The 12,877-nt window shown below is 34.7% G+C and overlaps 1 pseudogene; it reads right to left on the minus strand.

Annotated features, from left to right (window-relative positions):
• Window positions 1–982: 982 nt before the first annotated feature.
• On the minus strand, window positions 983–5,134 carry LOC109178734 (annotated as a pseudogene).
• Window positions 5,135–12,877: the final 7,743 nt, after the last annotated feature.

Here is a 12,877-nt window from a genome sequence, read left to right on the forward strand (position 1 = left end):
CTCAGAAAAATTATTTGTCACTTGTTGCAACACTTGTAAAGAAAACTCTTCTAAAATCCCAACATTTACCATACTTACCAATTGGCTAGGCCTTTCTTCCAAGACCGCCTCTGCTTCTTCCTCGTCTAACCAGCAGGGAAAATGGATTCTTGAGCCTCCTGTAATGGTGCAGTACCTAGGAAATAGGTAACATATAAGGGCTAATACAACTATCAAAGAAACATTGCATCCCAATGACTGCGTTTTACACTGGCCGGAGACGGTGGCGGTTTGAAGGTGTATTCTGAGTAGGAGTTCCAAGAATACATGGCGCACATATTTTTTCATTTTGGCCGCAACCGTAGAAAGGTATATTACTGCAAAGACAAGAACTTGTGCACAGCCCATGAATTACTTTGTCGAAAACCATAGGATTAAAATCCAAAAGGGCATTTCACCAACAATACAATGTTGCATTCTCCTCTAGCACTCCGCAAAACATTGTTTCTCTTTCCGCCAATGCCAAGAAATGCCTGCCCTCCAACCCTCGAGGGATGCTAAAATCATTTTCTCCCCAACAAACTACGGTTCTGTTAGACCGTCTTATGGCGCATCCCCTGTGCTCTCCCAAGGCAAGACCCACAAATTTGCCCTCCAGCTTTTCTTCGGCCATATCTCCCGAGCAATCCAACCGCCCCTTTTGCGAAATAGCGCACGCGTAGCGCGAACCTGCGACCAAATCATCATAAGTCCCGTTGGGGGCATGATGCGTGACATTTGAATCACTCCCCAGGCACTGAACTTTGCCTGAATCGCGCAACCTGTAAACAAAACCTTGACCCAATGCGAGATTCGTGGTGGGAGAAATCTGGTTGGACTGGCGAAACTCCAGCCATTGCAAGCACTGAAGGTTCCCGGAATTCTCCACAATTCCACAAATGTGGGATTCCCAGAACCAAGATCAGCCAATTTTGGGCCGTTGTAGATTCTCCTGTATGCCATCTCAGTCCCGTTTACTGAAAATCTCCAACATTCCATAACGGAAAAGGGTGAAGAAAATGAAAAGGTATGAGCACAGAGGAAACCATTTCCACCCACATTGCAGTATTTGAGCAAAGGTGTCTTCATTAGCTGTTGCAGTAGGGGTTGGAAATAAGTTGGATCCAGAGGAGGTACCGCTAGTTCCTGCCTCAGCAAAGCGGAATTTAGATTGTTGCAGTGTTTGAGCAAAGGCTTGGTATTTGCTTATACTAGCATCACTCACACTCCAACGACGACCATACTTCATTGATTCATTAATCTCTGCAACTTCATCATCGGGCTTCTTCCTTTCAATATCCTGCAACAAGATAGAATGGAGTTTCCTCACATAACAACTAACCACTGCTAATCTCTTTCAACCTATCAACACTCTCTTCAACTTGTTCTTATTGAAAACTTGTTAAATCAATGGGAGAAAAAATAATACCTGAGTTGCAAGCTCATCAACTGTTAAGGCTCTTTCTAACTTATTTAAGATTTCAGTCATTGACGGCCTATCTCTGCAATGTTGCTTCACATAATCTACTGCTAGGTAACCTATGTAGGTGATTGCATCAATCTCGAATGGTGTCGAAGGAGGAACTCGACGGTCTAAAATCGTAGCAATATTATCTTGCTGTATGTACGAAACAGCATAATTCACCACATTCCTTGCCTCCCCGTCTTCACTGTTATGAATGGCTTTCTTTCCCAATAGCAGCTCGAGGAGTACTACTCCAAAACTGTACACATCGCTCTTGGTAGTTAATACTTGCACCATATAATACCCTGGATCCAAGTACCCCATAGTACTCGCTTCGTGTAATGAAAGGTGAGACCTATCATCTTGAGGTCCCATTAAGGACAACCCAAAGTCGGACACCTTTGCAGTCCAAGTGTTGTCCAGCAATATGTTGTATGACTTGATGTCGCGGTGGATGACTTGCGGCACAACATACTCGTGGAGGTACTCAATCCCTCAGGCTGCATCTAAGGCGACGCGAATCCGTGCGGTCCACGACATGAGCTGTGAGCTTTCAAACCTATGGAATTGAACATGAAGTGTGCCATTTTCCATGTACTAAAAAACAAGCAATCTCTCATTGTTATCCTCACAATAGCCCAATAGCCTCACTAGGTTCTTGTGATGGAGCCTTGAAAAAAACTCAAGCTCATTGAGGAAGACATTGTCCTTAGAGTTGTCAAAACGGGCCCAACCCGTCAGGTTGGACCCGTTTAACCCGTATATTACACGGGCTGGGTTGGAGGATTTCCAGCCCGTCCCGTTTCCAACCCGGCCCGTGTAACCCGTGGGGGATACGGGTTATACGGGTTGGCCCGTGGGTTACACGGGCCGGCCCATATAACCCCTATCCCCACCCATCCCCACCACCAAATGTGTTGTATAATTGGATATTTTATTAATATTTAAAAATATTGTTGCTAACAAGACTTGAACCCTTAACCTTTTACTTAAGCTATCAAATTATTACTATTAAAACCAATTATGCTAAAAACACATGTTAAACATTTTAATGTAATTATATATCTATTTACTTCATTCACAAGCATTATTAAATATATAATTGATTTATATTACATTTATTACAAGTATTAATTAATACAATTAATTGAATCTTTATATAAATATTAATTTAAAGTTTATTTATTATATAAATTACATAAAGTAATAAATTATATATTTTATAGACTTTATAACTTAATAGTACATATTATAATTACAAAATAAAAAATATTACATGTAAAATATATTAGTATTAAATATAAATTAAATAAATTATAATTACATATTAAAAATTAAAATCTAATTTTATATGTGTATATACATATTTGTATATATATAAATATACATATTTGTCCACCGTGGTTAATGTGGTTGATTGGAAATAATCATGGTTACTAACTTAGAGGTTATGGGTTTAATTTTTAAGCAATACAACAATAAATATTTTAATCAAGTAAATAAAAAATATGAAAAAAATAGAGCCCGTTAGCCCGTCCTATACGGGTTGGGTTAGGAAAATCCCAACCCGTGGGAAAACGGTTCGGCCCGTCCCGTCCCGTTTCCAGTCGAACCCGAGACGGGCCAGCTCATATGGGCCGGGCTGGGCCGTTTTGACAGCTTTAATTGTCCTTGTCCTCCTGTCGGTATCTTATGCCGCCGTTAAACTCAGCCCTCTTGATGGCCACTCTCCGCCCATCTTCCAATGTCGCATGGTACACTGACCCAAAACTACCTTTACCAATTCTATGCTCCTCAGAAAAATTATTTGTCACTTGTTGCAACACTTGTAAAGAAAACTCTTCTAAAATCCCAACATTTACCATACTTACCAATTGGCTGGGCCTTTCTTCCAAGACCACCTCTACTTCTTCCTCGTCTAACCAGCAGGGAAAATGGATTCTTGAGCCTCCTGTAATGGTGCAGTACCTAGGAAATAGGTAACATATAAGGGCTAATACAACTATCAAAGAAACATTGCATCCCAATGACTGCGTTTTCCACTGGCCGGAGACGGTGGCGGTTTTGAAAGTGTATTCTGAGTAGGAGTTCCAAGAATACACGGCGCACATATTTTTCATTTTGACCGCAACCGTAGAAAGGTCTATTACTGCAAAGACAAGAACTTGTGCACAACCCAGGAACTACTTTGTCGAAAACCTTAAGATTAAAATCCAAAAGGGCATTTCCCCAACAATACAACATTGCATTCTCCTCTAGCACTCCGCAAAACATTGCTTCTCTTTCCGCCAATGCCAAGAAATGCCTGCCCTCCAACCCTCGTGGGATGCTAAAATCATTTTCTCCCCAACAAACTACGATTCTGTTAGACCGTCTTATAGCGCATCCCCTGTGCTCTCCCAAGGCAAGACCCACAAATTCGCCCTCCGGCTTTTCTTTGGCCATATCTCCCCAGCAATCCAACTGCCCCATCTGCGAAATAGCGCACGCGTAGCGCGAACTTGCGGCCAAATCATTTTAAGTCTTGTTGGGGGCATGATCGATGACATTTGAATCACTCCCCAGGCACTGAACTTTGCCTGAATCGCGCAACCCGCAAACAAAATCTTGACCCAATGCGAGATTCGTGGTTAGAGAAATCTGGTTGGACTGGCGAAACTCCAGCCATTGCAAGCACTGAAGGCCCCCGGAATTCTCCACAATTCCACAAATGTGGGATTCCCGGAAGCAAGATCAGCCAATTTCTAGCCGTTGTAGATTCTCTTGAACGCCATCTCAGTCCCGTTTACTGAAAATCTCCAACATTCCATAACGGAAATGGGTGAAGAAAATGAAAAGGTATGAGCACGGAGGAAACCATTTCCACCCACATTGCAGTATTTGAGCAAAGGTGTCTTCATTAGCTGTTGCAGTAGGGGTTGGAAATAGGTCGGATCCAGAGGAGGTACCGCTAGTTCCTGCCTCAGCAAAGCGGAATTTAGATTGTTGCAGTGTTTGAGCGAAGGCTTGGTATTTGCTTATACTAGCATCACTCACACTCCAACGACGACCATACTTCATTGATTCCTTAATCTCTGCAACTTCATCACCGGGCTTCTCCCTTTCAATATCCTGCAACAAGATAGAATGGAGTTTCCTCACATAACAACTAACCACTGCTAATCTCTTTCAACCTATCAACACTCTCTTCAACTTGTTCTTATTGAAAACTTGTTAAATCAATGGGAGAAAAAATAATACCTGAGTTGCAAGCTTATCAACTGTTAAGGCTCTTTCCAACTTATTTAAGATTTCAGTCATTGACGGCCTATCTCTGCAATGTTGCTTCACATAATCTACTGCTAGGTAACCTATGTAGGTGATTGCATCAATCTCGAATAGTGTCGAAGGAGGAACTCGACGATCTAAAATCCTAGCAATATTATCTTGCTGTATGTACGGAACAGCATAATTCACCACATTCCTTGCCTCCCCGTCTTCACTGTTATGAATGGCTTTCTTTCCCAATAGCAGCTCGAGGAGTACTACTCCAAAACTGTACACATCGCTCTTGGTAGTTAATACTTGCACCATATAATACTCTGGATCCAAGTACCCCATAGTACTCGCTTCTTGTAATGAAAGGTGAGACCTATCATCTTGAGGTCCCATTAAGGACAACCCAAAGTCGGACACCTTTGCAGTCCAAGTGTTGTCCAGCAATATGTTGTATGACTTGATGTCGCGGTGGATGACTTGCGCCACAGCATACTCGTGGAGGTACTCAATCCCTCAGGCTGCATCTAAGGCGACGCGAATCCGTGCGGTCCACGACATGAGCTGTGAGCTTTCAAACCTATGGAATTGAACATGAAGTGTGCCATTTTCCATGTACTAAAAAACAAGCAATCTCTCATTGTTATCCTCACAATAGCCCAATAGCCTCACTAGGTTCTTGTGATGGAGCCTTGACAAAAACTCAAGCTCATTGAGAAAGGCATTGTCCTTAGAGCTGTCAAAACGGGCCTAACCCGTCGGGTTGGACCCGTTTAACCCGTATATTACACGGGCTGGGTTGGAGGATTTCCAGGCCGTCCCGTTTCCAACCCGACCCGTGTAACCCGTGGGGTATACGGGTTATACGGGTTGGCCTGTGGGTTACACGGGCCGGCCCGTATAACCCGTATCCCCACCCATCCCCACCACCAAATGTGTTGTATAATTGGATATTTTATTAATATTTAAAAATATTGTTGCTAACATGACTTGAACCCTTAACCTTTTACTTAAGGTATCAAATTATACTATTAAAACCAATTATGCTAAAAACACATATCAAACATTTTAATATAATTATATATCTATTTACTTCATTCACAAGCATTATTAAATATATAATTGATTTATATTACATTTATTACAAGTATTAATTAATACAATTAATTGTATCTTTATATAAATATTAATTTAAAGTTTATTTATTATATAAATTACATAAAGTAATAAATTATAAATTTTATACTTTATAACTTAATAGTACATATTATAATTACAAAATAAAAAATATTACATGTAAAATATATTAGTATTAAATATAAATTAAATAAATTATAATTACATATTAAAAAACTAAAATCTAATTTTATATGTGTATATACATATTTGTATATATATAAATATACATATTTTTCCACCGTGGTTAATGTGGTTGATTGGAAATAATTATGGCTACTAACTTAGAGGTTATGGGTTCAATTTTTAAGCAATACAACAACAAATATTTTAATCATGTGAATAAAAAAAATAAAAAAAAAATTAGAATAAACGGGCTGGCCCGTTGCCCGTTAGCCCGTCCTATACGGGTTGGGTTGGGAAAATCCCAATCCATGGGAAAACGGGTCGGCCCGTCCCGTCCCGTTTCTAGTCGAACCCGAGGCGGGCCAGCCCATATGGGCCGGGCTGGGCCGTTTTAACAGCTTTATGTACTGGAAATTCTGAAATTTCCGACCACCTGAAAGTTATCTTAAATCAAGTCGAAAGCCTTGTTCTGACCACTTTTGGTATCCGGAAAAACCCTTGTTGCTATTTCCGACCACATTTTACTTTCAACTTGATTTAAGATCATTTTAAGGTTGTCGGAAATTCATTAATTTCCAGTAGTGATGGATATAATGGAAGTCATCCGTTAAGATAAAGGCCATGAAAATACTAAAATTCCAACACTTTTACTCGCACTGTATTTACACCTTGTCAAACAAAATATTAACAAATTCAAGTTTTTAATTCTGAGAGTGGTTAGAAGTATGAAGGTTTTCATCTCAATAAAGGAAGGAGACAAGTAGGCTCAGAATGTTACATCCTAGATGTTCACTGGACACTAATACTGATAGTGCATATATAGATGAACCCGTCATATTTCAAAGAGGAGGAGGGGGTTAGGAAGAACGACTGCAAAAGGAACGAATTAAACAAACAAAGAAGAAGGAAGAAGAAGAAATGGCTTGAAATGACCTATTTGCCCTCATGATTAAATAATTATAAATGGTTTACAATTTTCCGGCAACATCTGGCCGGTGTTTTGGCCGTGAGGACCAAATGTGTGAAAAATTGCATAATTATATGACTAAATTGTTAGTTTTTAAAATCAAGTACTAAAATTAACAAGACCTCTATAGTTATAGGACTAAAAGTGTAATTTTCCCTTTACCAATTTTTATCATCGACTTTCAATTGGACCATAAATGCTCTCTTGACTATTGACTTTCACGTTACCACTAATGGTGAACCCAACATATTAAATGTTCATTTAGTAAACATTAAATTTAGAGTTAATACTCAAAATGATCATTGACTATGGTGGTTTTTCTTGATTTCGTCCTAAACGACTTTTGTGACCTAATTTAGTCCTAGACTTGTGAATTTTTGCTCAATGTAATCCTCCGTTTATTATTTCATCCAATTAATGTTAAATAGAGATGCAATTAATTCCAATATTTGCCTCTAATTTACCATCTTTCACCCTCTTCAATTTGTCACTCTTAATTTATCATTCTTTTCAAATTTCAAATCTTTCTCATTCTCAATGTCATAATTCTCTATAGCTTCTTTAAATTATTCTCTATTAACAAATGTTAATCCTTTGCAAAAGATAGGGTTTTCCATGTTAGTCTAAGAGGGTAAATGAGAGGCAAGTATTGCAATTACCAAATTGTCCATCTATTTAACACCAATTGGACGGAATAACAAACAAATGACTACATTGAGCAAAAACACACAAGTCTTGGACTACATTGGGTCACAAAAGTCATTTAGGGCGAAATCGAAAAAAAATTATCGTAGTCGATAACTATTTTGGGTATTAACTCATTAAATTTAAGAATAATAATATAAAAATTGATTTGTTGATATGGAAAAATTGGATTCATAAACTTAATATATTGGATTCACCATTAGTGAGAACGTGAAGAACCAAATTTTTACATTATTACTCTTGAATTTAATGTTTACTAAATTGATATTTAATTAAATTTAAAACAAAATCAATAGTCAAGTAACAGTCTGGAAATCTATATATATCAGTCTAATGAAAATTGTGCCCACAATAATTATTGGTGTCTAATTTGTTTGGTTGTTCTCTCAAGGAGATAAATGGAAAAATCAATACTATATATACTTGGTCCAAATTCTTTTTCCTCCCTTTTTATTATTTTTGGCGTGGCTTTACCTTTAGTCACAGAAAGAGTTAAAAATTCATCAACACGACATTGGATAAAGTCCAATAATAGCTGTAACCAAACAACGCCAAAGAAGATGAGTCTAGAGAATCAAATTATCCTATGAGGACCAAATGTTTAAACTATATAATTGGGAGTGGTCTATCAATTCCAAATTATATAAATAACTTTTTTTAAAAGGAGATTACAATATATCTATGATGCATGGAAACGGGTGAGTGTTTCTCTATTTAGGAGACATTTCACCCCAAAAAACGTATGAAAACTCAATAAAAATGTTCATGATCATTTACTTATTTAAAAGGAAATTAAAAATGCATTTCTCAAAAAGAAACTAACCAATAATTAATATTTATATATATTTGAAAATTGCCAACTACCATGTAGTGTGTTGACAACACAGTTACCCTTCTAAATAGATAGTCATAGGTTCAAACTCCGGTGGTGAAAGCTTAGATTCTTTGGGCTAAAATTGTTTGAGAAAATATAAAACAAATTGGATATTTCTTTTGTAAATGATCACGAGTATTTCAGTAGTTATATATTTCTATTTTTGGTCCCCTGATTATTGTATAGTACATCTTTCACATTTGGTCATTCGCTATTTTCTTCTTCTTCTTCTTCTTCTTCTTTATTTTTATTTTTATTTTTGTTTTTTTTTACATTTGGTACTTGGCTATCAAATTCTTGACACATTTTGTCATTCCAATTAATTTTTAAGCCTACCATAACAATAATCCCTCGCATGAAAATCATGTTATTTACTTGATTGTTATTTGAATTTGAGTAGCATGTAATTCACACAATTGAACATAGTGATATCGTGATTGGTGTTGATGAAATTTATATAGAGTTGGCAAAAAAATTAATCAAAAGAATTAAATGTGACAAAAATTTGATAGCCATGCACCAAATACAATACAAAATAAGGAGTTATTGTGTTTGGTTTTTTTATTTCTATGCTGCCTTGTAATGATTTTTTTTTTTAAATACTAATGATTCTTTACAAGGTAGTATCCCCACCATCGGAGTTTGATCCTCACCACCTATTCGAAATGATGGTAACAAATGTGTCGTCACATTACATCTTTGAAAGGAGGGGGACGGATGGCATTCTAACATGGCAAATGCAAGATATTTTATTTTATTCTTTATTATTACTAGTATTTGTTCCGTACGATGCACGGAAAATATGTTATAAAAATATACCTATATGAGGTTTATTCACATATAAAATTTTTGTTATTTAATAATTATTATGTGTAAATTTCTATGATAAAATTATGAACATAAAGATACTTACAATTAAAATAATATTTAAGGTGGGTGATTACTACAAATCTTAAAGTATATTAAAAATTTAGTACATAGTATTTAATATTACAAATTTTTAAGAACTTAGTAAACTACAATAGTAATTGAATTACAATTTTAGAGTCACCACGGATCAAAATTTTTAGACTTTTGAGATTTCTAACTCTAGATGTAGCAACATACAATTGACCTTTAAAGACCAAAATCACAATCTTAGTTCGAACATTGATTTTTTCTTCCAAATACTATCGAATTAAGTGTGTAATCAATAAAAGTTGAGAACTAATAATTCGATAATATATCTTAATGTTACTAAGCCTACTTCACGTCAATTAAGTTGGAGAGTGTTGTTGGATAGTATCCGATTAATCCACGAATAACGCATCTTTGTCTCCGTAGTCCTCAATATATACATCAACAATCTTAAATATTAGGCTGCCTAGCTATGCCATATATGAATTTCAAACTTATGAACTTTGGGGTTACATGCAATAAAAAGTATATTTTAAATATACTAAGGGTACATTATATATGTATGTAAGGTACTTTCAATATAAAAATAATTTATTTTTAATATATTAAAAATGTATTTGATACTCATGATCCATACAATTATGTGGATCATCGTTCACACAATAATTTGCCAGTAGAAATTAAAATATAAATAAATATAATAAATAAATATATAAATATATATATATATATATACATATATATATATATATACATATATATATATATATATATATATATATATATATTAGAAACTTTCAGTGAAAATTATTCATTATTATTATTATTATTATTATTTGTTTTGCCTCCTAATGAGAGCACTTGCAACTTTAGCAAGGCTTTCAAAACTGATTTGGCAAACTTTTGTTGACTTTGTTTTCTTTTGTAATAATTTTAAATAATAATAATATTATTATAATATTATATTTTGAAAGTGAATTGAAACGACAAGAATGTAAAGAAAATAATGTTGAATACAATTGTAAATATGATAATATAGTAATAAAATATTTTTATTCTTAGAGTCATATAGATAAATTACAAGTTGCACAATCAATTCATCGGTCAAAATAAGTCTTCATACACATAAAAAATATCAAATTCACACCTTCATCATCTTTGGCATTTTTCTTATTTATGTTTCTAGTGAAATTTGAAAGCATTCAATCTTGACATCAAGTGAATTAAGCTTAGGATTTTAGAATTATTATTCAGTGTAAAAGTCAATCCTAAGTTCCTAACCCTCTACCAAACAGACTTTGAATCTTGTCATCATGATAACCATTTTTTTTTTTAAATCGGCGGATTGTATTTTATTTAAAGTGTTAACAAAAACAATTGTCGGAATTATTTTAATGAAAAATTGCTCTTTTCATCTTTAAGTTATATGGTAATTATAGAATTCGTTTTTAAGTGTTAGTCATGCTCATTTTTCGTTTCTAAGTTACTATTGGAGCGGCGGTACACTTTTCGTGCTCACTTTTGTTTCTGAGTTATACTTAGATTGTAAATTTTATCCCTAATGTTTTATTAGTAAAATGATGAAAAGTGCAACGCCAATAATAAATTAGGAACGAAAAATGAGTATGACCAACACTTAATGACGAATTCTAAATTACCATATAACTTAGAGACGAAAAGTGTAATTTTTTATTATTTTAATTATTATTTATGAACGGTGTACATACAATGATGGATATGACCATATGTGCCCCACGCTCACAATTTCGGATAGGAGTTTGTATTAAGATTTATGGTGTTCTTTTTTTATTTTTTAAATTTCTTTTTCACATAATAATTTATGAGAAATTCTACAATGTTGATTTCTCAATCATAATAATAGTGGATACTAAAAATCTAAAAATAATAAGAGATGAGGTAATTTTGTAATTTGAAAAAAGTTAATGAATAAATTCAATTTTGTCAAATTATAAAATGTATCACATCAATTATAGAAAAGGGTAACAAGTGGGTAAAGTATTATGATTCTCGTATTTGAACATGAGTTCGATTCTTGCCAACACTCTCTCGATCGAACCTATCACATAGAGTCTTCTTAGCACGATTTATTATTCATGTGTGGTTTGCGAACTATTATACATGAACGAAATTTATCTAGTACACACCTTCGTATAGTGACCGTAAGTTCAACACGCATCAAACCATGATCTTTTGTATAAATACGTCTTTCTATAATGTCAAATAAAAAAAAAATTATCTCAACTAAAAATCTAACTAACATTTATAAATTAGGAATAAGGGTCAAATAGGCCACTGAACTGCACATCAAACTACAATTAAGCCATCGAACTCAAAAAAGATGCAATTAGATCTCTTAACTACATAAATTTATGCAATTAGGTATAAAATGACCTGTTTACCTGCTATGTAGGTTGCGAATTTTAAAAATAATTTTAAACAAAAAATTAATTAAAAAAAAAAACACAGAAAGCCGTCTTTCGTCTCCATGGCAGGAGACGAAGAACTTCGTCTCCAGCCATGGAGACGAAGGACGGCCGGAGACGATTTCTTTTTCTTTTTTTTTAAATTAATTTTAAAATCCACAACCTCCACGTCAGCAAAGTATTAGGTAAACAGGTCATTTTAGACCTAACTGTATGAATTTGTGTAGTTCAGGGACTCAATTGTACTTTTTTTGAGTTCGATGGCCTAATTGCAACTTGGTGTGCAGTTCAGTGGCATATTTGACCCTTATTCCTATAATTTATATATGAGTTAATTTTTAAAATGATCCTCCGGCTATGGCCTTTACTCAAATTGGTCCCTTGACTTTTAATTTACCAAAAGTGGTCATCCGACTTTTGAATTTTAAGTCAAAATGGTCATCCGTTAGCTTTGGTGTTAAGTTGGTATTAAAATGAAGGGTAAAATTGAAAATTTAGATTTTCACTTCAATTTAAAGCAATTTGTGATTCCTTTTAGCAATATGCGCACATATTTCTTCAAATTAAGTTTTGCTCTCCTAAATATGCAATCAAAATGTGCAAAAAAAAAAAATTAAAATAGAATGTTATCTATAAATTTATGATAAATGTAACATTGCCCTTAGAATTGGGATTCAATATTTTGGAAGAGTGATAAATGTAACATTTCTTATTCCATGTTTTAGTTTAATGAAATCTCTCTAGTTTTAGTTTAAAAAAAAAAAAAAAAAAACAAAAACAAAAACAAAAAAAACAAAAAACAAAAAAAAAACTTATTCCATGTTTCATGAAATTAATTCATCAGCTAGTGACGTGGCATTTTGGTTGTTGAAGAGATTGTATTTGGTAGTCATCTCACCGCGAACGGCGCCACCGATAAGATTGGTATGAGAGGGCGAACCAAATCTCTC

This window comes from Ipomoea nil, unplaced genomic scaffold (assembly GCF_001879475.1).
Source record: "Ipomoea nil cultivar Tokyo-kokei standard unplaced genomic scaffold, Asagao_1.1 scaffold0869, whole genome shotgun sequence".
Classification (NCBI taxonomy): Eukaryota; Viridiplantae; Streptophyta; class Magnoliopsida; order Solanales; family Convolvulaceae; genus Ipomoea; species Ipomoea nil.